General features: G+C 54.0%; 1 protein-coding gene and 1 non-coding gene across 16 annotated transcripts in view; one reads left to right on the top strand and one right to left on the bottom strand.

The window, feature by feature from the left end:
- NCOR2 (nuclear receptor corepressor 2) overlaps nt 1-27,004 on the top strand; it is a 236,218-nt gene that overhangs the window by 23,168 nt on the left and 186,046 nt on the right. For 14 of the 15 annotated variants that reach the window (XM_018061395.1, XM_018061386.1, XM_018061384.1 and 11 more), the window contains exon 2: nt 11,010-11,056. The exons of the other annotated variant lie outside the window; for it this stretch is intronic. The gene's annotated coding sequence lies outside the window, so the exon portion shown is untranslated. The remainder of the gene's footprint in view (nt 1-11,009; nt 11,057-27,004) is intronic. 15 annotated transcript variants of the gene reach the window in all.
- TRNAG-ACC lies at nt 25,944-26,016 on the bottom strand. Its single transcript has one exon. It is a non-coding gene; the product is annotated as a tRNA-Gly (tRNA).

The raw sequence follows: 27,004 nt of genomic DNA, 5'->3' as shown, positions 1-27,004 counted from the left end.
CACAGCACAACACAGCCTGGATATGGGAGGCCTGACGCTTGAGCAGGAAAGGCCCTGAGGGAGGAACTGTTAGCTCTGGGGCTACTATGGTCCCCTCTCTCCACCCAACTGGTTCTTCCTTCTGGCCAGATTCCACACTATATCACTACAGTCATTATGGTTATTTTATAACATTGCAAGTTTTAAAGTAGTTCACGTCTGTGTGTTTTTATATATATTGTCAGATTGCTTTTCTCTATTATTCAGGACACATTTATTCTTCTTCTTTAAAAAATAAATAGGGAGGGGGGTTCAGGATGGGGAACACGTGTATACCTGTGGCGGATTCATGTTGATGTATGGCCACACCAATACAATATTGTAAAGTAATTAACCTCCAATTAAAATAAATAAATTTATGTAAAAAACCCCCCAAAACAAAAAAATAGTTGGTCCATCCCTACAATGGAATACTATTCAGCCATAAAAAAGGAATGGGTGCTGATCCGTGTTGTAGTGTGGATGGACCTTGAAAACGTGAGGCTGAGTGAAAAGAGCCAGATGCAAAGGGCTGCACGTGGTGTGGTCCCATTGCTATGAAATGTCCAGAATAGTTAATCCGTAGAGACCGAGAGCAGACGAGTAGTTGCCAGGGGCTGGGGGGAGGGAGGGGGCGTGGAGGCAAACTGCTCAGTGAGTAGGGGTTTTCTTTTCTCTTTTGGGTGTTGGAAATGCTTGGAACTAGAGTTGGTGACCTCACCTCACTGTGAATGTGATCAAGGCCACTGAATTTTTCACTTTATAATGGTTACTTTTATGTTGTATGAATCTCACCTCAATAAAAAAACCCATTTGGGAACTGAAAAAGATACGTCTTTATTGGGCTCTTACTGTATGCTCAGCAGTCTGTATGCATACTTTCACTGAGTCTCTGAGTCCTGTGAGATGAGAATTTCCATTTCACTGGCGAGGAACTGGCTCAGAGATGTTGAGCAACACACCCGCGGTCACCCAACTGGAAAGCAGGGGAACCTGGATTTGAAGCTAGGTCTCAGGCCAGGTCCTCAGGTCACCACAGCTGCAATCTGTGGTCTTTCTTGCCTGCCTGCCCTCCAGCCAGGAACATCCCTGTGGGCACTTCCCTGATGGGGCCCCGGGTCGGGGGCAGGGCTGGATGTGATATAAAGGCCCTGGGGCAGTTCAATGCTTGCCCCGTGGCTGTGCTGTGCCCTACCCCCTACCCCCACTCCACCACAGAAGCAGGAACTTTCCAACACAGAGCCCGGCTGTGAATCAGCGCGACTCACTCTGGGGAGTTCGTGGGGCCTCCAGGGCTGTTTTCAGTTTCCGTCGAGTTTCTCACTCTGACTCAGTGTTGGCCCCCGCCGCCCTGCCCCAGCAACCTGGGCTTCTGAGCACCTGCGGGACATCACAGAGAGCCGGCTTTGAGGCTGCCCTTTGCTGGGTGCTCGGGCCTCAGTTTTCCCATCTGTGTAGTGGGGGCAGTGAGGGAGGTGTTTGGGGTGTTTACTGGCATCAAACAGTGGATCCCAGGGGCCGCGTGTACCCAGGGTGTGCGTGGAGGGTTTTGGTGTGGACATGAAGGGCTGAAAGCTGGGAGCTCCTTGGGGGCACTCAACACGGGGGAGGCCCATGCCCCATACCCGTTCCACATCTGTCCTTGGAGGGTCTGGGTGGAGGGCTGTGTGTGTCCAGGGCGTTCTGTTCTCTATAACAGGCCAAGCCCAGTCAAGGAATGGTGGCCACGGCAGCCTACATCTCCCACTGGGTCCTGCTGCAGAGGCTGGGTTAGGGGGGTCTGTGTTCCAGGTGTTGTCATCATGACCAGGCTGGGGGCCTGAGCCTGGGTGTCCTAGGTTCTGGGGTGGCTGAGCCTGGCTCCCTGGGGTGGGCTGGTGAACCCTGATGGTGAGTTTGCCCTTAGCCCCTGCTGTGTGCTGGCTGTGTACTTCCACTCAAAGTAACCCTTGGCATCACCACCCCCCCCGCCCCTCATTTTACAGATGGGGAAACCAAGGCTCAGAGAAGCCAAGTGATGGCCTCAGGCTTAACAACACGGTAGAGCTGGCATTTGTGCCTGAGCCAGCCTGGCTTTAGTTCCCCTGCTTATCTCCTCCCTCCTGTAAAAGCACAGGAAGCAGTCTCAGAGGTTTAAGCGACAGGCCTGGTCACCTAGCTCGAACTTGGTGCGGCTGGGGTTGGGTCCGGGTCTCTGGCCGGATCCTGGGCTGCCAGGACTCTGTGTGTGGACTCGCTTGCCAGCCATCTCCTTCTGTGCAGGATGGGCTGGTCTCCCTGGTGTGCAGGTCGTGGACACCGGGGTGGGTCAGAGGCTGGTGTTGGGGAGGGGAGGGGTTACCCGTGGAGACACGAGCTTTTGCCAGTGTGCCGTCTGCTGTGTGTAGAGGGGATGGGGGTGGGGGAGGGGGAATGGAGAGCTCCAGAGGTCCTCATCTCCCTCCCCATACCTGGTCAGTGGGGACCACCCCTCCCTGCCCCCCGGGGTCACTGGACTCTTCGGAATATTCCCTGGGCCCCCCGGGTGACAAATCTCTTTCACCATCTCTTGACCCAGACAATTAATTGCTTCTGGTGATCCATCCATGGTTCCATGATCCCCCTGCTCTCCCACCCGCTGCCCTCAAGCCCCCAGACCCCCCACTTCCCCATCTGCCCTGCAGCCACTAATGGCCCAGACCCTGCTCCAGGGCAGGGAAGCCCGGGGTTTGGGGGGCCAGGCCTGGAACGCTGAAGTGGTTTTCCCTTCTGGCTGACCATCAAGCAGCCTCTTCCCCAGGGAACCCTGCAGCTCGCACTTTAGGGCACTTGCCCTGTGTTCCTACAGGGTAGAAACTGAATTATCTTTACAGAGAGTCCAGGATGGGGCCTCTGAGGGACTTCCAAGTTTCCACCCCATGCAGTCCCCGGTGCCCCATTCCCAGAAAGCCCTCTCTCTTATCTCCCATCCCTCAGGGGACTCCCATGCAGAGGTGATGTGTGGTTAAAGTGGACACCCAGATGCAAATCTTAGCTGTGGGAACCCTGGGTACACTTTCTTGCCTCTCTGCCTCATTGCTCCCATCTGTAAAGTGGGGGAGAGTCATGGTAACTCGTGCGTACGATCTTGTAAGAATTAAACCAGTTAGTAAGCTAGAGGGCTTAGCATGGTGCCCACTCAGAGAAAGCCACGGTGGGTTCCAGGTGTCTCCCACTGGTGGTGCTGGTGATGAACAGACAGAGGGCATCTCTTGGGTCTCCGCAGGCCTTGAAGCAAAGCTGCCCACCCCGCCCCACCCCGGCCCCCACCCCGGCCCCCACCCCGGCCTTGTCTGTGCTGCCTGCCTTGCCTTGACCTGGACTTGGCTGGGAGCCAGGCTGCCAACACTGGGTGTGGCCCGAGCCCCCTCCCATCCCCCCTTCCTTCCAGAAATGGGTCGATATCCTGGCTCCTTCCTGGCGTCTAATTGCTCCTGTTGGCTGCTGTCTCCGCAGATGGCCCCACACCCTGTAGTGAGAAGACGGGCGGGAGGTTTCTGAAAAGTGTATTCCGAGGTCAAGTTGAGGGTGGAGGGGGTGGAGGACGGGGTGGCCAAGGGCAGTCCCCTGGGTGCCCATCTCTCTGCCCCTCACTGGCTGTGCCAGCTCGGGCGGATGGCTGAACTATTTTGGGTCTCAGGTTACCCATCTGTGAAATGGGGTCAGGATAGGTGGCCCAGAACCTGGCATACTGTGAGCGCACTTACAGGAGGGGACTATTATTACTGCTGTGGTGACCTGCTGTGCTTGTTTCACCTGCCATAAGTGCAGGCCTCTAGGGAGCCCAGGTGGGTGATTTGGAGGCTGGGGCACTCATGGGCAGGGCTCAGGGCTACTCCTCCTCCTTCTCCTGACTGTGTGCCTCCCTTGGATGGCCCTCGAGCCCCGTGGAGTGGGGCGGTGCCCCCCCATGGTTAGGTGGTCTGTGTCCCCTTTGGGCGGGGCCATGCATCCCCTTCTGTTGGGCCACAGCCCCTCCTCCCCACTTTGTCCTCCCCCAGGTCCTGTCCACTCAACATCCCTGCTGGCCGTGGTCTTGACTTGGCTGCCCCACAGCCCCACCCCCTGCCCCTCGGCTGTCGCTGACTGCCGTGGTCTGGTAGGGAATCGGAGACCTGGGTGAACTCTTGGTGACTGCTTCTCTGCAGTTTCAAGGAGCGCCAGCCTCAGCTGTCACTTGAGAAGGAAAATAAAATACCCCAGTGGCTTCTAAATGGAAGGAGCTGCCTCCCTCTCGCTCTGGCTGTCTGGCCTGCTTACTACCGCAGTGACAGGGAAGGGCGACACCTGGCCCCAGGGGACAGGGGAGACTTCCCTGTTCATCTAGTGTGAAGAGATGTGCCCGGCAGGCCCAGGAGGTTCTGGGAGGGGTTAGGTACCCCCCCCACCAACGCCCTGCCACCCTCTAATGCCTCAGGGCCCTGGCATGCTCCTGTCCTGGGTGCCTGGGTCACACTGCACCTGAAGTCCCCACATTCAGCCTGCAGGGACAGCTTCCAGAAGTTATGCCTGCCCCTTGGGGGCAATGTCGGGATCTGCAGGGTCCTGTTTAGGGCCTCCTTAGGGCACATTTTGTGACTGGCTCATCTTGGCCTAGCAAGTTCACACTGCCACGCGGAGGCTCATGTGGGGGCCACTTCCCTTTCCTCAAAGTAGCAGGCATTGCAGTGGTCCCCAGGCCCTGGGTGATTTTTGTGGAACATGATCTGTGCTACTGAAGGAGTTTGAGGTGGGAAGGCAGGGGCTGCCAGGGACGGGGGGGGAGGGGGGGGGGGAGCCTGGTAGGCTTCCGTCTATGGGGTTGCACAGGGTCGGACACGACTGAAGCGACTTAGGAGGAGCAGCAGCAGCAGCAGCAGCAGCAGCTGGTGAAGGAGCATCTTTTCTCCAAGGCTGACTCGGAGAGGGACCTAGTTCAGGCCCCGAGGGTCCTGGCTGGGGACCTTGTCCCAGCCCCTAAGCTCATTGGCCGAGTGATTGAACTTGACCTGTGCCCATTGAGGATGTTGAGATGAAATGACAGGGACTATGGGTGGAGCATCTCCTCTCTGAGGGGCGGTACTGAGGGTCCTGGGTTGGAGGGGCAGAGCCTGGGTGGGGAACCTGCCCAGGGAGGAGGTGAAGACTGGGCGGGACTACAGTGGTTAGTTGTGGCTCCTGCTTCTGGTTGGGCGCTGGCTTCTGGCCTCTGCGCTGACTGGGGGAGAATCGTGGAGGACCCGCCCAGTGGGCGGACCACTGAGGTGAATGGCAGCCTGGCTGTGCAATCCCTTTTTGGAGCCTCAGTCTGTCCATCAGGGAGATGGGCAGCAGCAGCTCCGGAGGATCGGGTCCGGTTACTGCTGCCCTTAGACTGAGGGTCTGAGACCACAGAGGAGAGTACCAGTAACAGTAACAGCGCTCAGCCCCGTGTGTGCAATTAAGGCCGCCTGGGCACCTGTTCTGACTTCTCTCACCAGCCATATGAGCCTGGGGCAAAGGACTCAATCTCCCCAAGTCTCAGGTTACTCATCTGTAAAATGGGGATAATAAATAACCCACCTGAGGGACTTCCCTGGTGGTCCAGTGGTTAAGAATCTGCCTTCCAGTGCAGGGGACGCGGGCTTGATCCCTGGTTGGGGAACTAGATCCCACCCACATGCCACAACTAAGACCCGGTGCAGCCAAATAAATTTCACGAAAGGGCTTGTTGAGGTCTACACTGTGCCGGGCTCCGTTCCAAGAGGCTGAGCTGTACTGAGTCACTTAATCATCGCAGCAACCCTCTGAGGGGACTCTGTTACCACCCCTCAGTTTACACATGGGGAGAGGGAGAGACCGAGGCACAGGGAATAAAGTGCCTTGGGTGTCCAGTGCGGTGGTGGCCGACCGGGACCGGAGCCTTAACTCCTCCTGTCGCTGCTTGCCTGTCGGCTGCAGGCATTGCAAGGGCTCCCTCAACATCCGGAAAGTGTGCCCCCGGGGGGCCCTGCCGCAGGTGCAGCCCGCATGGCTGGAGGCCCGGAGGAGGCAGGGCTGGGAGAGAGGATTTGTTTTGAGCCCTGGCTTGGGCAATCGCTTTCAGCAACTTGCCCAAGGGACAGGAGAAGGCAAAGGCCAGGTGTTGCCAGGGCCTCCGGGGGCCCGCAGAGTCAGGGCCTTGCCCCTGGGTGGCTTGGGGAGAAAGGCCTGGAGGTACTGAGGCTCAGCTACCGAGCACTTAACTGGTATTGAGGCCAGAGCCCTGAGGTTCTTCTGACTTTAGGAGAGACGCCTGTGCAGGGAGACGCTGGGCTTGGGGAAGAGGACACCGTCTCCATGGAGCCCTCAGGGATTGACCTGGAGGTGTCTCCCTGGCCCTGCCTCACACCGTTCTACTTGGTGATGTGACCGTTCAGAATGTGCTACTCCCCTCCTGTGGCCTCACCCTGGAAATAGTGATAATACCCTCACCTCCTGGGACACCCTCGCTGTCTTCGCATTTTCGTCCTCACCTGCCATCACTCCTGTCATTTACTGCAGGCTTACCCTGATTTGGGCTTTACTTGTGGCTCAGCTGGTAGAGAATTCGCCTGCAGTGCAGGAGACCCTGGTTCGTTCCCTGGATTGGGAAGACCCCCTGGAGAAGGGAAAGGCTACACACTCTAGTGTTTTGGCCTGAGAATTCCATGGACTGTATAGTCGATGGGGTCGCAAAGAGTTGGACATAACTGAGCGACTTTCACTTACCCTGGTTTATGTCTGTTACTTCAGTCACTGCTTCACTGCTTTTTGATGTCATCTTGCTCTCTTTTTTTTTCCTTTTAAAGTTTTGGTTGTGCCTTGGGAATTCCCAGGCGGTGCTAGTGGTAAGAACCCCCCTGCCAATGCAGAAGACATAAGAGAAGCAGGTTTGATCCCTGGGTGGGGAAGATTCCCTGGGGGAGGGCATGACAACCCACTCCAGTATTCTTGCCTGGAGAATCCTATGGACAGAGGAGCCTGGCGGGCTACAGCCCATAGGGTTGCACAGAGTCTGACATGGCTGAGGCAACCTAGCATGTGTGCATGAACCCATGAATACCTGTGTGTGTGTGTGTGACTGAAGGTGGGCACGAACAGCTGAGTGTGCGAGCACAGGTGTGGCTGAGACCTTGAATGAGGGGGTCTGCTCCCTGACTGCACTCCCTTGCACAGGGGTCAGAGCTGCCCGCCTCCTAGGAGGCCCGGGGCAGGGGGACCTTTCCAGGCCCAGGGAGGTCCCAGTGGGTGTGGTGCGGCTCTGGTTGGAAGTTCCTGCAGCTTGGGGTCAACCTGGGGGCCGGAGCAGCCATTTCCCCCGTCCTGCTCCTCCTGTTCACACCCAAGGAAGGTCTTACTGCACTGCACACCCCTCTGTCCATCCCCCACCCAGTGACCTGGCTCCCGTGGCCTAAAGAGCTCAGATCTGGACTGGAATCCTGGCTCCTTCCCTTCCTAGTGGGATGACCTTGGGTGAGTTACCCCCACCCTCAGCATCAACTTCCTGGGCTGAAAACCGAGGCCACCCCCATCTCCCAGGATGGTTGTGGGAATTATATGGGGTAACGGGGAAGCAGCTGGAACCCAGAAGGGCTACAGAAAGTGTATGTGGCTCTCCTGCCCTCTCCAACCCAGAGCCGTCTCCAGGCCGGGCAGCTGCGGGAGCCCAGCACGGCCACCAGGGCTCCTCTTCCATCCCTCGTCCGTGTGGACGCCACTTGTACAATGTTCTCCGTCCTGTCCATTTGTCCCACTTCCATCTCCACCCATCCTCTGCTCCAGAGCCCGAAAACCGCACTCTCCAAATTCCAGTGGGACCGGTCCCTTTCTGCATGCAGAACCCTCCGAAGGGTCTCCCTGCCCCGGGGAATAAAGCCCCCAGTCCGCAGGGCCCAGCGTGATCAGCTCTGTCTCTTCAGCATTCACACACACTCTGTTCCGATTTCTGCGCTGGGACCAGCTGTTCTCTGCCTGCACCCCTCATCTTCTCGTGTTGCCAACCCATCTCCTCCCCACCCCAATTTGGGCCAAGCACACCTTCCTTCTTGGGGCTCGGCATGGCTTCTCCTGGAAAGTCCCCAGATTCTTCAGGCTGGGAACTGCTCTCTGGACCTGCATGCTGCCAGCATTGCTGGAAGAACTCTATCTGTCCTCCTGAGGCTTGTGACCCTGGGGCTGGCCCAGGCCAGTCTTGACCCCACACCATCAGAGGATTCCATTTGGGGACTAGCTGGAGCTGGGAGAAGGTGGGAAGCAGGTGGGATCTGATCTCCAAGCTGCCCTTCCAAGGTGGTGCCTGGGGAGAGCGCTCACCCACCTGACCCTGCCTGAGCCCTTCTTAGGTCCTGCTGCAGGGGACTGGCCATGGAGGCTCCTGGGAGCCCCAGGCTGGGAAGGCTATGGAGACACACCTGGTCTCCCTACTTCCAGCCTTCCTGCTGGGCCTTGTCTCTGCAGCTGCCCAGGACAAGTACCTAGCCTGGAGGCATCGTAGTGAAGAAAAAAAAAAAAAAAAACTTAAAAGAATAGGAGAGAAGGAGCAGGATCCTCCCCCTTGAGCCACTGGCGGCTGCGGCCCCTTTTAGGACTTCTGGGTCTTGGAGCTTAGCTGCCAGCCCCTGCACTGGGGTAACGTAATGTCCAGCAGGAACTGAGCCTACGTTGGCTCTTCAAGCACTTCATCTCCACCGTGTCCCTGTAAGGTCAGTGCTTTTATCTTTCGTCTTACCCATTTTATTTTTTAATTAAAAAAGAATTTGTTTTGGCTGCACTGCATGGTTAGCAGGATCTCAGTTCCTCGATCAGCGATCAGACCTGGGCCCCCGGCAGTGAAAGTTCAGAGTTCTGACCACTGGACTGCCAGGGAATTAAATTCCCTCGTCCCCATTTTAGAGAGGAAGAAATTGAGGCTCAGAGAGTTGAAGCTACTTGTCCCAGGGTGCACACAGCTAGGAGGGGCAGAGCCCAGATTTGAACCCAGGGAGCTTGGTTCTGGAGCCTGAGCCCCACATGCAGTGGTCTTGTGAGCGCCGGTAGCCTCAGCTCCACTCACCTCTGATGCAGAGGAGGTTCCCTGAAGGTGCAGCCAAGGCAGAGATGTTTGTGAATGGACGGGTCTTGGAGATGGCCTTGGGGATTGGGCCTGTCTTCTGGATGGGAAAACTGAGGTCAGAGAAAACTGAGGGCTTGCCCAAGGTCACAGCCGTTAGTAGAAGAACTGGGACCAGAGCCAGGTTTTTGATCTCGTCCAGTGGTCTGCCCGTTACTGTTTGTTTGAAGTGTGTTGCCTACTCAGTCGTTTTGACTCTTTGCGACCCGATGGACTGTAGCCCGTCAGACTCCTCTGTCCATGGAATTCTCCAAGCTAGAATAATGAATCGGTTGCCATTCCCTTCTCCAGGGGATCTTCCTGACCCAGGGATCGAACATGGGTCTCCTGCCTTGGTGGCAAGATTCTTTACCATCTGAGACGCCAGGGAAGCCCACTGTTTGTTTACTTGTTCTTTTTGTGTGTGTGCAGAGGCTAACACAGTAAAGAATGCATAAACACGTGGGTGCAGATTAATGAATAATTGTTAAGGAGATAGGTGATCAGTGTTCTAATTTTTGTGGGAAACATTTTTTTTGTTCTAGGGTGACTGCCTCTGCAGATCTCTTGTGAAAGTGGAGTCTTGCCTTTCCCAGAATCCTATAAATGGAATCCTAATGCGAGCTTAGTATCTGACATTCTTCCACGTGGTTGTGTGTTTGTAGTTTGTTCGAATTTATTGTAGAGTAGTAGTCCATGGTATAGATGTACCGCTGTTTGTTTATCCCTTTGTCTATGGATGGATATATTGTTTATAGTTTTTTTTTGTGTGTGATGGTGAATAAAGCTCTTATGAACATTCACGTATTGGTACAACTCTGTGTGTGAGCATATGCTTTCATTTTTCTTGGGTAAATACCCAGGAGTGAAATTGCTGGGTCATACGGTCACCCAAATGTATGTTTAACTTCGTAAGAAACTACCAAACTGTTTTCCTAAGTAGTTGCACCATTTTGCATTCCACTAGCAATGTCTGAGAATTCCAGTTGATCTGCATTCTTGTCAACACATGGTATTGTCTGTCTTATTTTGGCCATCCAGATGGATGTGTAGGGTATCTCTTGTTCTTATTTTTTAAAATATTTATTTGTTTGGCTGTGCCAGGTCTTAGTTGCAGCAAACGGGATCTTTTAGTTTTGGCATGTGGGGCCTAGTTCCCCAACCAGGGGTTGAACCCTGGGCCCCCTGCATTGGGCGTGGGGAGACTTAGCCATTGGACCACCAGGGAAGTCCCTGGTCTCTTGTTTTTAGTTTGCACTTTCCTTCTGACTAATGATATTGAGCATCTTTTCGTGTGCTCATTGGCCATTTCTATATCCACTTTTGCAGAGTGCTATCAAGTCTTTTTGCCCATTTTTCCATTGGGTCGACTGGTTCTTATTTATTTGTGCGTGTGCTTTTAATATCCTGGACGCTTGTTTTTATTGTGCTGGCTTTGACTTTGAAGGGTGACTCAGGAATTCTTGAATGAGAGTAGTAGGCCCAGGTGTCACTTACTGGCTTTTTATGGGGTCCCTTGGGAGGTTAATGGGGGATGTTCATGGCAACACTGTAATCTACCACTGTTGGTCCAACACTGTTGGACCCCCAACACAGGCCCAGGGTCCCTGGGGGGGACTGCTGCGGTGTGGGCTGCCTTTGTAACCACATAGTTTGGATTAGAATCCCAGCTCCATGGCTTCCTAGTTGTGGATCCTGGGACTTGAGACTATGATTTTCTGAACCTCAGTTTCCCTCTCTGTCAAATGAGCTAGCAGTACCGCCTCATAGGGTTGTCATGGAGAAATACTTGGCCCCAGGCCCAGGCTAGGGCCTTGCCATCTACCTGTACTTTGATGTGGTCATGCCCTGGGCCATGTGTGGAGGCTGGGATCCTTGCTAACAAGACCCACATGTTCCCCTGCAGGTCCCCGGGAGTCTCTGAGGAATTGGAGTTGCTGGAGGCTTTTTCTGGTAGGTTCCTGTTTGTCTCCACTTGCTGTCTCCAGCGTATTGCTGGGACCTCCTGGGGGTGGTGGGTCGAAAGTTGCTGGGTTGCCATATTCTACTGGTGGGTGGATGTGGTGGGGTTGAGGGGGTGGTGCTCCGTGTGGCTTCATGGGGTGTGGAATGGGCAGCACCATTGCCCACTGTGAAGGCTGTGGGGTCCTCCAGGATGGAATATTTTCTAACCGGATGCAGTGCTGTTCAGACAGGGCCTGGGAGAAGGAGCTGCCCCGATAGTGCAGCTGTGGGACTATGCATTTTCTTCATCTCTGGGGTTCACGGGCACATGGCTTCTGTGCCCTGATGGTGGGCTGCAGTCTCGGGGGGTGGGGTGGGGGGGGGCTGTGTGCAGACTCAGAGAGGGCGGGGCCAATGTGCAGGCTCAGAGGGGGCGGGGCCTGTGTACAGACTCAGAGAGGGCAGGGCCAATGTGCAGTCTCAGAGAGGGCAGGGCCAGTGTGCGGGCTCTTGAATTGGGACGTTGGATGTTGGAGGAGGGTGCGGGGCTGGACACCGGTGCGCCACTGTGGTCACTGTGCCCAGTGGGAGACCTGGGTCCCAGTCGCGGCCCCTTTCATGCTGAGCGCCCAGGGCAGGTCACTCACCTCCATCTCCCCTTCCATAAACCCCGCAGGGTCGCTGCAGTGATTCAGTGGGCTGCTGTGGGACAGCGTCTGGCCCAGAGGAGGTGCTCAAAAGTCCATCACCATTTAGGGCTTTTTGTGTGACCCCATTTTGTCACCCTCATGGTGATGCTGCAAAACGGACTGTTATCCTCATTTTAATAAATGAGGAAAGGGAAGCATGCATAGATCACCTGTTCCATGGCTCAGCTGAAAGCAGAGAGCTGGCTGAGACTAATTCTTTGACCCTCCCAGGGAACCCGGTGGATTCTTCCTCAACGCACCCATTTCACAGCCGTTTCACTGGGCAGACTGAGGCCCATGTTGGGCATGTCTGTGCCCACTGCCCTCTCTGTCTCCACCACCCACCTGGTACCTCTGAAGGCAGGAGTCTCCCCAGAGAGCTTCTCCCCCAGAGTGACTAGAGGGAGGCCATAGGGAGCACTGGCAAAGTTTGGGGTGTCAGGGGAAAGAGAAAGCAGACCAGAGGTGGGTCAGTGGGCTGGGCACAGGCTTGTTTTTTCTTTGGCTGTGCAGTGCAATTTGTTGGATCTTAGTTCCCTGACCAGGGATTGAACCCAGGCCCCCGGCAGTGAAAAGCACCAAAGTCCTAACCACTGGACCACCAGGGAAATCCAAGCATAGGCTTGAAGGAGAGGATTCAGGTCCTGGCCTGGCTAGCCAGAGAGGGAGGCATCTTTTATTTTATGTTTTTTTTTTTTCAACCAGGGGAGGCAAGTGGTCCTGAGCAGGGACCCCAGAGCCTGACTGCCTGAGTGCATATTGCCCTGTCACTTACCGTCTCTGTGACTTTGGGCAAGTCCCCTTGCCACCTCATACTTCAGTTTCTGCATCTGTAGAATGGGGATGGAATCAAATGCCCCCATAGAAATGGTGATGAGCAGATCGTTGCTAAGATCTTGGTGCTTTGTATTTTTGTTGAAGCAGTCAGGTGCCCTAGCAGAGGAGGGGGCTGAATCTGCAGGTCTCCTGTGTGTTGTCCTTGGCTCCCAGGACAGGGGGCTGCCAACTGTCCCTAGTCTGGGAGAGGCAGTCATGTCCCCCAGAGACCCCTATGGGTATGATGAGGAAATGCCACTCCCTCTCCTTCCCCAACCCCCCACTCTTCCCGAGAGTCAGGAATTTTGGGGAAGAAGCAGAGACACATCCTGGAGGGTACATGGGGTGCCCACCCAGTCCGTGCCAGTGAGGATGGGCTGGTCAGTGGGTGTGGGTGCTGGGGAGTAGGCACTGGGCCTTTGCAGATGTCAGCTTGGCCCCTTCCCAGCTCTGTGCTACTGATTTGGATTGGTGTTCAGCCACTGGGGCTTGGGACATAGGGCATGGGCTATCCCAGGCACCAGTTCTCAGCAGGCAGGAAGCACTCACTTAGCACCCCCAGCATTTTTCTTTTTTTTAATATATATTTTCTTGGCCAAATGCTCAGGATGTGGGATCTTAATTCCTTGACTGCAGACTGGACTCGCACCCCCTGCGTTGGAAGTGCGGAGTCTTAACTGCTGGCCCACCAGGAAAGTCCCTCCAGCATCTTTCTTTACCTCTTAGTGACGAAGCTGTTCTTCCAGGACTGGAGAGGGTTGTCAGCCAGGCCTGGCTCCAGGGAGGGTTGGAGGAGGGTCTGAAGAGCCTCCACTCTGGCCCTCGGTGTTCATGGTGGGGTCAAGATCTGTTACCTTCTCCTCAGGTTGCTGAGTACTAGTCACTGCTGTTCCCCCATCAGGGCCACGCTGGTGCAGTTGGGACTGGGGCAGTGTTCTGGGAGGGACAGTGGGGGTGTGGTCACTTATGTAGCCCCATTCTGCAGAGGAGCAAACTGAGGCTGAGAGAAGGGAAAAGGTCTCTCTCAGGCTAAAACACTGCGAGGCAGATTGAGGGTGAGTTTTGGTTGTCTCGTCTGTGATATCCAGCCCTGGACTGGCATCCTGAGTCTCTGGGCTGGTTTTGCAGTGGGTGGACCTCCTGCAGTGCATGCATGCTAAGTCATATCCAACTCTTTGCAACCCCCTGGACTGTAGCCCGCCAGGCTCCTCGGTCCATGGGATTTTCCAGACAAGAATACTGGAGTGGGTTGCCATGCCCTCCTCCAGGGGATCCTCTTGAGCCAGGGATCTCCTGCATTGGCAGGGCAGATTCTTTAGCACTAGTGCTACCTGGGAAGCCTCCTGCAGACCCGGGTGCAAGTCCCAGGAAGCTGAGACACTTTCGTGCCTTGGTTTCCTCATCTGACAAATGGGTATCCTCCAAGGGTTGCTGAGGGCACTGCTGGGCACTTCCTGGCTGCTACTGGGAGATTTTATTCTTCTTCTGAATACATTCATTCATCGAACGATTCTTTCTAAAGCACCTACTGTGTGCCAGGCTCTGTTCTGGGGCTGGAGTTAGAGCTGGGAGTAAGACAGACAAGCATCTTGTCCTCCTTAGGCGAGACAGACAGTTCACAAGTCAGATACATTGTGTGTCCTTCAGTGGCGAAGGACTAGGGTGAAGAACCAACAGGAAGGGTGTCTGGGGAGTGTGCAAGTGGTCTGGGGGTTGCAGTTTCAAATGAGGAGGGTCAGAGTGGCCTCCCTGAGAAGGTGGCATTTGAAGACCTGCAGTCTTTGGAGGAAGGGTACAGGTCTCTAGAGGAAAGGTGACCCAGGCAGAGGGAACCGCCTGTGCAAAGGCCCTGAGGCTATATGGAATGGACCTCCTGGTTTGCAGGAGTCTGTAATGAGTCACCTGGTTGGGGTTTTCTTGAGTCAGGCCTCACTCCTTTGTTCCTGAGCCTTTGGGGCTCTCCAGTAGACAGGAGGGAAGGACAGCCTTGGAGGTTGTCTGCTTCCTGAGCCAGGCCTTTGGTCCCACAGCAGGAGTAGGTTTCATCTTGGAGACGGGGAGCATGGGCGACTCTGGTGGTGGTTCCCACAGAGGTGATCAGCCCAGCCAGGCTTTCTACCTGGCCTTCTTGATGCCTTTGAAGTTGGAAGGCAGGTGGCCTTGCCTGGGGTGTTTTTCCCTCCTCTCCTCCTCTGCCTCTTGGTCCTCCATCAGTCCCCATCCAAGGCCTAATGGAGAGCCTTCCTCCTGTGGCTGAGTTATCTGCTTGTCACGCCAGTGGCCCACCCGAGAACGATAAAAGGGCTTTTTGTGTGCAAGCACTTAGCTTCCTCCTCTGGGGCGATCCATCACGTATAAGGGAGGCGGGAGGCAGACAGCAGGGAGGGAGAGAGGAGGTCCCTCCCCCTGCCGAGGAAGCCAGTTCTCCCAGGAGCCCCCCTGGCAGGACCCAAGTGGCTCCTCAGCCCAGAGATGAGTCCTGTCTAGGGACAGGTGGGGCCAGCTGGGAGGGAGGGCCCCAGGGGGCATGGAGGCTGGGTGGATGCTCTGGGCTCCCCTCCCATGCCCAGGAGCTCCCAGTTGGCAGCTCAGGGGCCTTCTGAGACCCTCTTCACCCCACCATTGGGGGCTGGGATAGGGGTTCTGGTGGGCTGGGGTGGGGGTTCTGGTGGGCTGGAGTCAGGTTCAGGGAAACAGGTATTTCTGAGGAAAAAACCACAATCAGAGGCAGAAGGGAAGCTGTGTATGGGTCAAGGGGGATGGAAGTCCTGAATGATCATGAAACAGCAGCTGCACTCTGCTTCAACACTTTGTTTATGCCCATTCAACAGATGAGGAAACTGAGGCACTAGAGGTGATGTGTTAGAGGAGGTGGCATTTGGACCCCTAAGCTAGGTAACAGGTGTTGACCCTGCGGTAGGGAACTGCTTGAGTGTGGGGGTATAGGTGGGAAAGTGGGGTTTGGCTGAGCCTTGAGTCTCTCCCAGTGTGGTGCCTGGTAGTGTATACATGAAGGGTGAGGAGTCAAGTGTGGCTGAATGCTGAAGATGGGTGGGAGGGGAGCTTTCTGGGTCTCCTGGGGAAGATCAGGACCAACCAACTCCCAGGCAGACAAGTGGCCAATTGTATGTGGTGGGGGTTGGGGGAGGTTCAGGGGACTGGGACAGGCAGAATCACAACTGTCTGGACTCTGTTTGCCCCACCTGGGCAGTGGGTTGATGGGCATGTCCCTAGCTGGGGGGGCCCTGGTCCCTCCGTTGGGTGGAGGAGGAAAATGCATAGGTGGTTCTCTCTCCTTCCAGTTCAGGGTGCTCAGCCCTAGCCAGCTGTCCTTCCCCCGCCTTCCTTCCCCTTCCCCTCCTCTGTCCATCCCGCATTGCTCCCTGCTCCTCCTCCCTTTTCCTTCCCCTCCCCTTCCCACAGCCGCCCTCCTTCTCTCCACAGGCTACCCTCAAATGACAGCAATTAATGGTGCCTCTGATGGCGGCTGGGAGGACGAGGCTGACAGTTGAGCGTGTCTGCCTGCGGCTGGCTCTCTAATCGGGCCCGGGGGACGCCCCTCCCGCCCGGGCTCCCAGGCGCTGCCTGCCCACTCCATCACTCAGAGGGCAGCCGGAGCCGCCCTCAGACAGGCACACGGGAGGCCGGCACAGCATCTGCACCTCAGTTCCCGAAGCCCCCTCCCCTTCGTCCTTTTCCCATCATCCTTTCTCCTACATACATGAGTGGGCTCCGGGGTCACCCTGTCCTGCCCCAGTTAGTATATTCATGATGGCCTGACTGCCAAGGCACCCTTCTCTACTGGGAGGTTCTCTCCACCAGCTAGCTCCTGCCCCCACATGACCTCTCAGGGTGTACCACACCACTCTCAGGGCGAGCTCCTCCCCCCCGGCCTTCATCCTTTTGTGTCCACTCTCCTGGGAGGATTGAGTTGGGTGGAGTCAAGGAGACTTGTCCTGTCCTGGACAGCGGACATCCATTAAATGCTGGAACCTTGGCAGTCTTGAGCCTTCAGTGGTAGGGACAGCTACCTGGACCTGGAGTCTTGTCTAGCAGTTAGGGGCTTGTGCGTGTCTAGGGGACAAGAATCCTGGCCAGCCCTGTCCACAATGGGCCGGGTCCTTGCTTGTTCATCATTTTGCAGTAGCAGTAACGAGGGCCCTGCTGTATGCGGGCCTGCAGAAGTACTTCACCTTGGTGCATTTTACTCCACAATAACTCTCCAACGATCATGCTATTTATAACCTTGCTTCGGTAGATGGGGAACCTGACAGATAGAGAGGCAAAAGTGATTTTGCCTAAATGACTCAGGAAGGAAGGGATAAATCTGGGATTCAACCCTGATCTGCCTTGTCCAGGGCTGATAAATCAGGGCCTTTGGGGAAACTTGAGGGACAGTAAAGGAACCAGCAGACCTGAGCTGGAAATGAGAATATAGTCCCTGGGCATGGGGATTGGAGTTAGTGGTGTTAATATATGTATATATTTTTCTGTTACAGTTAAAATGAAAAACAGCCTTATTGAGATGGAATTAACCTGTAAAAAGATACACCTATTTTAAGAGTTCAGTTCCATGAGTTTTGGCAGAATGTAAACATTCATATGACTACCACCATCAGGAGGGTTTCTATCACCCCCCAAAAATCTCCATCTCCCAGCACCCACTGACCTGCTGTCATAAGGTTATAGACTCTTCTAGGTTTTTGCACTAAAATTATCTTAAAGTGTGTACTTTTTGGTGTTTGGCTTCTTTCACTGTGTGGTTTTTGAGATTCATTTGTCATTGTGTGCTTATATGATTCCATTTGTTTATTCACTCATGAGTTGATAGACCTTTAGGTTGTATCCAGTTCTTGGCTATTAATGAATGAAGCTAGAAAGTCTTTAAGCCACTTTGCTTTTTCATGCCTTATTGCATTGGCTGAGGCCACAGGGTAGCACTGACTAGAAGCAGCTGGCTGTGGGTGTTGTCCTAAATACTCCCATTTGACAGATGAGGAAACTGAGCCTCTGAGGGGTCAGGTGACTTATGGAAGGTCATTTGGTGAGAGTGGAGTGCTGTTTCTCCATCTCCAAGCTGGGAAGTACCAGCCCCATTGTTTTACCAATGTGCTTGCTGGTCCAGAGGGTCACCTCAGAAATCAGTGGCTGGGCGGGGGTGCCTAGAATCACCCTTCTTTCCCCCTGGGTTTCCTCTGCCCGGGGAGATGAGGGTATAAAGGGCATTCTGTACCTTCTGCCTTTCAGGTCACACACTGTCTGTGGGCACCCAGCACTGCTGAGTGAATGCCAACCTTTGTGTTTCAGTCACAGAGACCTTCTGGGGAGCTATTTTGGGGTGAGGAAGCCCAGGAATGGGGGGAGGGGAGACAGAGTAGAGCGTCCCCTCCTTCCTTGCCCAAGGAGTGTGAGCTAAGATGACTTTTCGGGGAAGGAGGCCTGTAAATTAAATAAGCAATCCCGTAAATAAATAAGTAATGAAATTAGTGGGGTGCCTAATTACATCAGATTCATAATTATGGATGGATGCCTGCCCGATAATTGTACTTGTTTTTAATCTTCGGCTCTGACATGTGTCTCCTTCCATCTGATAGGATTCCCTGCCCTCAGCTGGTGGGAGGAGGGAGGCCCTGCTTTTGGGGGCTCCTGGTGAGCCTAGGTGGTGGTAGGGCCCCCCAGACCCCACGGATCCAGGTGTATTTGTCTTTTTCCTGCAGTCAGGTTTCTAAACCTTTTGAAATTGCAGCAAATGACAGCAATAACAAGAACAGGGTTTATCGTAGTAATCATGCTGTACTTTACCTGTTATAATTTATTTAATTTTCCAGCCCTGCCTGTGAAGTAGAGATTGTTGTCATCTCTACTCTGCTGATGAAGAAATTGAGGAATAGAGAGGTTAAGTGACCTGCCTGAGGTCACACAACCAGTGAGATTTGAACCCAGACTGTCTTCCCCAGAGCCTGCATCTTTCTGGGTCTCCTGTCTTCGCCTCTAGGTCATCTTGTGTGGGACACACACACCTGGAGAGCTGTCTCTGCTAGACATGTGCCCTCAGAGGGAGATGCTAATTTAGGGGGGCTCAAGGCCTCAAGAGGTTTAAGTACTGGAAAGATCAGGTCATGCCTTCCACAATTGCTGTAAATCCAAACAGAAACCATTCTGAAACATGACACGTAAAATTATGTTTCATGTAATGAGAAAGCAAGCCCGTTTGCAGAAATTAAAATGACTTCTTTCTAGATCTTTCTTTTTGTGGCTTTGGTTTGCTGGCTCTTTGGGTACTCCTGGTCCTGCCTATGGTAGGTACTGTGCCAATGATCACTAGACCCAGCCCATTTTCCAGATGAGGAAACTGAGGCTCAGTGAGGCAGAGGGCCTTGAGTGAGGTGCTGGAGCTGGCATTCTAACCAGCTTTTACCATCTGGTTTGGGGCCACGCCAGGTCCCTGGCGTGAAGGGGGGTGCCTCTCCTGTCTGAGAAGTGGAGGGGCCATGCACCCCAAAGGCTGGCTTCACCAGGTCCCTTGCTGTGCTTGGGAGCCAGGAGATCAGCTGTGCCCACCTCATGTGGTGGACAGAAAGGATGGAAGTGGCTGTGGGGGCATTGTTGTTCTCACTTGCCGTCTCTGGAGACCCCAGACCCCCCAGCCAAAGTCACTGCCTGTTCTTTCACGGTGTGCCCTATGTCTTGGACATCTGACCCTGTCAGGGGCAGTGGGCCTTGAGCTCTTGGGACACCCAGGCCTCCACCAGGAATTGCCCCTTTGCACACTGCAGAGAAGGAGCACCCTTCCCTTTCTGGGGTGCCTGATGGGGCCTGCATTTCTGAGAGTCCAGCAGGAGCTGCAGCTTGGGCTAGTATGCAGCATGCATGTGCTGACTTTAGTCTGGCGGGGTTTGGGGGCTCTCCTGTCCCTCTCTGTAGCCTGGGATGGAAAGGAGAATTGAGGACAGACTCACATGAGGAATTGTGTGTGTCCATGTTGTTTCTGAGGGTTGGAGCAATCTGGGGAGGCTGCCTGGAAGAGCTGGAACAAGCCCGTTGAATGAAGAACAAACATACCTTTGTTGAATAAGAAACATACTTTGGAGGAACTCATGTGTAAAGTACCTCAAACAGGCATAGAGAAAATGCTACATTTATTACTCAAGCTAACACTTCCTGATTTTTTTTTGCTTGCCTTGGTGCTATGTGAGAGTTTGCTGTTATCATTATTATGAACCCTAGAGTTTCTAATGATTCTTGCCCATATATTTTATGCCAGGCTGTGTTCTAAATCATGTCATATACACCCACTCATGTTCTCCCCAAGGCTGCCGTATAAGGTAAGGGCTAATATTACCAGCCCTGTTTTATGTGGAAGGACGCTGCAGGCACAGAGAGGTTAAGTGATGTGCCTGAGGTCACACAGCTGGCAGCTGGCAGAGCTGGGATTTGAACCCAGGAAGCTTGACTCCATGGCACCTGCTGTTAATTGTGGGGACTGTGCAGGCACCACCTGCAGCCCTCCCTGAGCCTGGAGCCAGACTGAGTCTCTTGGCAGAGCTGCACCGGCGGTGGGCCAGGCTCCATGTGTAACGTAGGGCCCTCAGGCATGCAGCAGCTGCTCTGGGCTGGGCAGGACTGGTCAGGACATGAGGGGGTCTGCTTCCTGCCTCCTTGCAGCCAGCCTGGTGTCCCCATGGCCTCCTGGGAGAGGGGGTGGGTTGTCATACTCAGCCAACAAGATGCCAGGCCCTTGCCTTGTGGATCCTGTGGGCTGATGGGGAGATGGACAGTGTCGTAAACACACATGCTCTTAGAAAGCAGGGAAATGCTGGCTGTGGAATAACAGGGTGGAGCAATTCAGCTTTGGGGTGGGGTGCGGTGGGGGTGGGGGGCTACTTGTCTTAGGTCAAGGAATCACAGGTAGTCTCCACGGAGGTGACAGTCGAACTGGAACCTGGACCAAGAGAAGGAACCAGACCTGTGCAAGGAAGAGGGATGAGCCAGCTGGGCAGGGAGATCAGCTTATGCAAAGGCCCTGGGGTCATGATGCCCCAGGAATGCTGAGGAGGCCTACCTGGCTGAAACAGAGTCAGAGGCACCAGGTTAGTTCTCAGGATCTGAGGCCGTTCAGTAGGCCTCAGGGGTTAGGCCCTCGCTTTTAAGGCAGAGATTCATGGCCTTGGTTTCTTTCTTTTGTTCTTTTGCTAGCTGGTTAATTTACATTTACTGGGCACATGGAATGTTCCAGAGTCAGAATGATGGAAAAAGTCAGGCATCATTCGTGCCTTTGAGGAGCTTAGTGTCCAGAGGGAAAGGTCAGTTAAACAAGTGACATCAAGGGTCACACGGACAGAGTTCAGACCATTACTGGAGGGTAACAAGTTTCGAATTTGTCTCCGGGTCAGGACAGGCTTCTCTGGACAAGTGTCAATGGAGGCGAGACATGAGGGTGATTCGTTAGGACTGCTGAGTCGTGGTAGAGACACATTTAGGCTGGTTTAGGCCACAAGGAGGAGTCGATGGGCGCTCCTAATGGCAGAGTGTCCAGGGCAGGGCAAGTTCAGGCATGGCTAGATCCAGGGGCTCAAACCACACCTTGGAGAGCTGGCTTTGTGTCAGTTCTGCTTCCTTCTGTGTGGGCTTTGTTCTCAGGCAAGTTCATGCCTCCAGCGCAGCAAACCAGGAGGAGGAAGAGTCGCCTGAAGCCCCAAGAACAGGCCCCCTTGCTCTTTGCCATTTCCTTACTGAATGAGGCCTTCATTGTTTGTTCAGCTACTTTTACTGTTGGGTGGAGGTGGCCAAGGTAAGGGGAAGGAGTGTCCCCAACTCAGATGCAGTCAAGGAAAGGAATGAGGCAAATGGGAGGGGTGGGGATTGTGGCTAACCAACCTGCTGGATATTCTGATTTTTTTCCTAGAGAAGCTGGAAATCTGGATTTTATAAGCAATGCCCTAATTTAAAAACAAAACAAAACATTGTATATGCCAGAAAGAGCTTCCCTGTTGGCCACAGCTGCCCGTCATCCTTCTGTGGCCTCTGTGCTTAGCTGTGACTTTCGTTTCAAAATATTTTGCCCTCCATGATCTAGGCAGACTGGTCCATGGAATGTCACAGAAAGTCCTAAGACTTGGGAAGTCACGTTTTAGGCCTCCAGAAATGCCATCTCCACAAGTGGAGGCCTGAGGCTGCAGAATTTATCCCAGCACTCTCCAGAGGAGTTCAACCTGGTCTGAGAGACGATCTAGCCCAGTGGTTAGTGACCGGGGCATTCAAATACTGACTTTGCCACTCCTAGCTGTATGCCCTCGGACAAGTCACTTCACCTCTCTGTTCCTTGGTTTCCCCATCTGTAAAACGAGAATGACGGTATCCTTTTGGGTTGTTGTGAGGCATCAGGGAACACGTGGGAAGCCTGTTCTCCCCAGTGCCCCATGTTGGGAGGGTATGTGTCCCTGGGCTGGTAAAATTTGTCCTTCCTGGGTTGAGCCCTGGCCATCTGGGGCTGGTGGTGGCCAAGAGCTTTCCTGGACACCTTCATCCTCTGCTCCTGGGTGTGGGTCCCCCTCCCCCAGCGATCCTTGCCAGTTGCTCTGTGCTCTTGGCTGCACGTTGGCTCTGCACTTTGACGTGTAGCAATTAGCCCTGCCCGAGGCCAGTTCACAGCTGTTGCCGGTGGGGGCAGCCCCTTTTAAAAATAAAAGTAGCACATAGGAAACTAGCCCTAGGGACCAGTTCACTGCCTTTAGCCAGCACGGCCACGGGTTTAATGTGATGCTTTTGTGCCTGGAAGAAGTGATGAAGTACAGTGCATTTGGTCCCCTCAGGGAGGCCCCCTTCCTGCCAGCTGCCTATGAGTGGCTCATGGATCCCTCTTTCAGGGAATGATGTCTGGGTTCTTTGGGATCTGTTCTCATCTGGCTCAGCCTGGGTGGGGAGCCCTGGGGGGACAGGATGATTTCAGTAAAATGCTCCAGCGTCTACTATACATGGGAATGCATATATGTCAGTGCCGCCCTCTCAGTTCATCCTCCCCTCGCCTGCACCCGCCTCACTGTGTCTGTTCGCAACGTCTGCATCTCTGTTCCTGCCCTGCAAATAGGTTCATCAGTGCCATTTTCCTAGACTTCCATGCATATGCGTTAACGTACGATGTTCATTTTTCCTCTGACTTCATTCTGTATGACAGGCTCCATATGCATCACATCACTGCAAATGACCCTGTTTCATTCCTTTTGATGGCTGGGTAATATTCCATTACATATGTGCTGCCACTTCTTTATCCATTCATCTGCCTGAATTGTATTTAAATCACACTTAGAGATGGGTTTGCGGACTGCGAAGCCCTACACGATCCCTCCAGGCCCCCCTCCCCTGCCGTGCTTTTCGGGCTCCGGGTGCTCCCGGAACTCACCAAGGACAGCAGCCTCAGGGCCTCTGCCCTGGCTGTTTGGTCGGCTTGGGACACTGTTCCCTGAGAAGTTTCCACATCTCTCTCTCTCTTACTCCATCCAGGCCACTGTCGAACTGTCACCTCCCCAGAAACCACCCGTCCGTAGCTGCTGCCGTTCCTTGATGTCATCACATCTTGTCTGTTGCTGACTTCCTCACCTTTTCCCAAGTCACCCCCAAGGGGGCAGGGAACCTTTTCTTGTCCCTGCTGTATTCTTCGTGCCTGGTGCGTATCACTGGGGCTCCCTAAATGTCTGGTGTCTCCAGGCCTGGGGTCAGGGACTCTTAGAGGTGGGCACAGCTTTCAGAAGGTCAGTAAACTGGATTGGAATGGAGTCTGTTCAACCAAACCACCTTTTTATTTATTTTGAATTGAGACGAAATTCACATCATGTAAAATTTACCATTTGAAAGTGCACAGTTCAGGGACTTCCCTGGCGGTCCAGTAGTTGAGTCTGTGTTTCCACTGCAGGGAACACCGGTTCAATCCTTGGTCGAGGAGTTAAGATCCTACATACCGCGTGGTGCAGCCAAAAAAAAAGGTTCATGACTCATTGGTGTTTAGTATTAAACAATGTTGTACAACCGATAACTTCTGTCTAATTCTAAAACAGCTCCATCCCTCTGTAAGGAGCCTCCGAACAAGCACTCTCACCCTTCCTCCTCGCAAATCCTGGCAGCCACCAGTTGGCTTTCTGTCTCTTTGCATTTGCCTGCTCTGGACATTTCCTATAAATGGGATCATACAAAATGTGACCTTTCGTGTCTGACTTCTGGCCCTGGGCATGATGTTTTTGAGGTTTGTCCACGTGGTTGCATGAATCAGTATTTCATTCCTTTCTCCTGCTGAAGAATGTCACATTGTATGGATGGACATCCGCAAAGCCACCTTCTGTTTATCAGTAGTCACTCGCTCAAATCTGGGAGTGCTGGGCTTCAGGAAAGGAAAGGAAGAGGTGAAAAGAGCCAGATGTTTCTTTTTTTTTTTGAGTTTCGTTTGTTTTTGGCTGCGCTGAGTCTTCACTGCTGTGTGCCAGCTTTCTCTAGTTGCGGCAAGCAGGGGCTACTCCGTAGTTGCGGTGCGTGGGCTTCTCATCACGGTGGCTTCTCTTGCTGCAGAGCATGGGCTGTAGGGTACACGGGCTTCAGTAGTTGTGGCGCACAGGCCTAATTGCTTCTCGGCACGTGGGATCCTCCCAGACCAGGGACCGAACCTGTGTCCCCATCATTGGCAGGCAGATTCTCATCTACTGCACCCCCAGGGAAGTCCCAGCCAGATGTTTCTGACTCGTTTTTCTCTTTCTCTTCCCCTAGACCCCACTCTGCTCCCAACCTTATCTTAGAGCCTGGCTGGGTCGGGAGCAGCCACGACGGGAGGGAGTGAGCAAGGATCCCTTCCGCTTGGGGCTGGAGGCTGAATGGGAGCCATGACCGTGGGTTCCCTCTGGTCTCCTGAGGCTCTTCCCAAAACAGATGTAGTTTCTGCTGACCCTAACAGAGGCAGCAGGCAGGGAGGTGTGCCCCCATTTCGCAGCTGAGCAGACTGATGTCTGCAGAGGCTGAGATCTTGCCCAGGGCCGCTCGGCCTAGGGACCCCTCCTGCTTCTGTGGCCCCCATCACCGTGTATTCTGTAACGTCACCGATCTTTCCCATCGTCCAAAGCTTTGCCCACAGACAGGTTCCTGGAAGTACATGCTGGTGAATCTTGGTTTTTTAGAACACTGAGGGATGCTTGCCATCAGAATCTTGGGGAAGGAGGACTTCTTTTGCTAAGCAGATGGCCACACACTAACGTATTCTGAACAAGAGCTTGGTTTTGGTGGCTGGCTCTATCTCGAGGGGGCTGCCTGGGGCTGTTTCTGGTCTGTGATGATTTCCCATCTTCACAGAGTCACTCAGCAAACCATTTCATTCCCTGGCTCCTTGTAGGGCAGAAACAAGAAGTGACCGTGGAATGACCTGGCCCAGCTTTGAACCTGCCTGAAGCATAAATCCCTCTGGTGGGGGTTTGGGGTGTTACTCCTGATTCCAGGGCCAGCCTCTGAGAAAGTCTGGGGGCAGGTCTGTGTCCAAAACAAACAGAAAAGAACAAAAGGAACCCATGCTTTCTGACCCGGCTGCTTCGGGCGCCACCGCCTGCCTATTTGGTGGGGCTAGTTTGGTGGGGCTAGTTTGGCTTACTCTTGAGATCCTCTGATGGTCAGGATGAGAGAGGATGGGCGGGATCTTTGGTTTAGAAATACAGCATTCGATCACTCACATCTTTCTGTGCCTCGGTTTCCCCACCAATAAAAGAAAGCAGATCTTCAGAATGCTTCCATAATCCTCCAGAGTGTTTTCTTGGGAGAGGCTGAAGGGTGAGCTGATGAGAGTCAGCACACATGTGGCCTTCCCGTGGGCCTCTTCAGGGGGTCTCCTAGTGGCTGTTCTGGCCCCTCAGCCGGTTCAGTGGCTATGAACCTTGGTCACATGCGAATCTGATCTGCTGCAAACCCTCTATGGCTCTCCTCTGGTAGATGCAAGCCAGATTTGCACCATTCAAACCTCAGTTCAACCACTTTCCAGCTGTGTGACCTTGGGCAAGCCAGTTAACCTCTTTGGGCCCGTTTCCTTCTTTGTATATTGGGTGCCCCTGCCTTTTGTTATGCTGTGCTGAGGACAGATGGGTTAACTGATGAAATGCTTACAGAGCGCTTGGGACCCAGGATGAGTTACTATTACTACCGTGATCATTATTAAAAAATTTTTTTTGTTTGTGCCTAGTCTTAGTTGGCTGGAGAAGGGAATGGCAACCCACTCCAGTATTCTTGCTTGGAGAATCCCAGGGACGGGGGAGCCTAGTGGGCTGCCGTCTATGGGGTTGCACAGAGTCGGACACGACTGAAGCGACTTAGCAGCAGCAGTCTTAGTTGGCAGGATCTTTTTTTTTTCAGTTGTGGCATGTGGGGTCTAGTTCCTTGGCCAGGGATCGAACCCGGGGCCCCTGCATTGGTAGTGCAGAGTCTTGGCCATTGGACCACCAGGGAAGTCCCCTCATCATCCTTATTACTTTCTGGGGTGTCTGCAGTCCAGCGAGTTAGGTGATTTGCCCAGAATTCTCATGCTCTCCCTCCCCTACTCCTCTCCCACCACTCCCTGACCTTGACTTCTAATTCTGTCGCCGGATCCCCACTGGACTTGGCCACATCAGTTTCCTCTCTGCTTTTGCGACGCACCCAAGTCGATCTGGCCTCCAGACCTTCGTCCTTGCTGTGCCTCCTGCCTACGCTGCCTTTTCCTTCATCCGTATCCCGAGGGAGCCCTTTGCATCACTCAGGATGCCATCTCAGGCAAACAGCATTGGGCCTGGCTGCTGGGGGCAAGGGAGCGAATCTAGAAATCCCTCTGGATCTTCTCCTGACACCTCGTCGCTCTTGCTCCGGGCACTGGGGAAGCCGAGCGGAGGCTGCCCGGCTGCAGAGGGGAAATTGACACCCGGAGAAGCTCAGACTTCTCTCTGAGTCACACAGCTAGCTGCAGCCAAGATCCAGACCCCTGGCTGACCACCAAGTCACCCATTTTGGCCAATGTGCATGCGTGCGTGTAAGTGTGTCTGGGGTGTGTGTGTGTGTGTGTGTGTGTGTGTGTGTGTGTGTGTGTGTGTGTGACTGTATCTTTTTTAACCCTCTGGGCCTGTCAGCTGTGATGACCCTGGCTCAGAATGCCAATGTGAAGAGGTCATGTTTGCTTTTCCTGGGATGACAAGGACAGAAATATTTTAAAGGCAGAGCCTGCCCAGTGGCCATGTCACCCTGGAGACCGGAGGGCCGAGAAGGGATGGGAGTAGAGGCGTCGGTTCATGCTGGGTCCGGGTTGGGGCAGCCATGCTGCCCTCTGGGTGGATGGTCCAGCTCGGCGGGGGAGACTGGGTTGAGGAGGAGACGCCGGCGGGGAGCTCGCTTTCGCCTGGGAGCGGTGAACAGTGAGGAGGTTTTTCTACCGAGCTATAAAAAGGCCTCCCCATGTTTCAGCTCC

The sequence above is a fragment of the Capra hircus genome, chromosome 17 (assembly GCF_001704415.2).
Source record: "Capra hircus breed San Clemente chromosome 17, ASM170441v1, whole genome shotgun sequence".
In the NCBI taxonomy this organism is placed as follows: domain Eukaryota; kingdom Metazoa; phylum Chordata; class Mammalia; order Artiodactyla; family Bovidae; genus Capra; species Capra hircus.
Note: the sequence above shows the minus strand (reverse complement) of the source record. Positions and strands in the feature narration are given on the sequence as shown.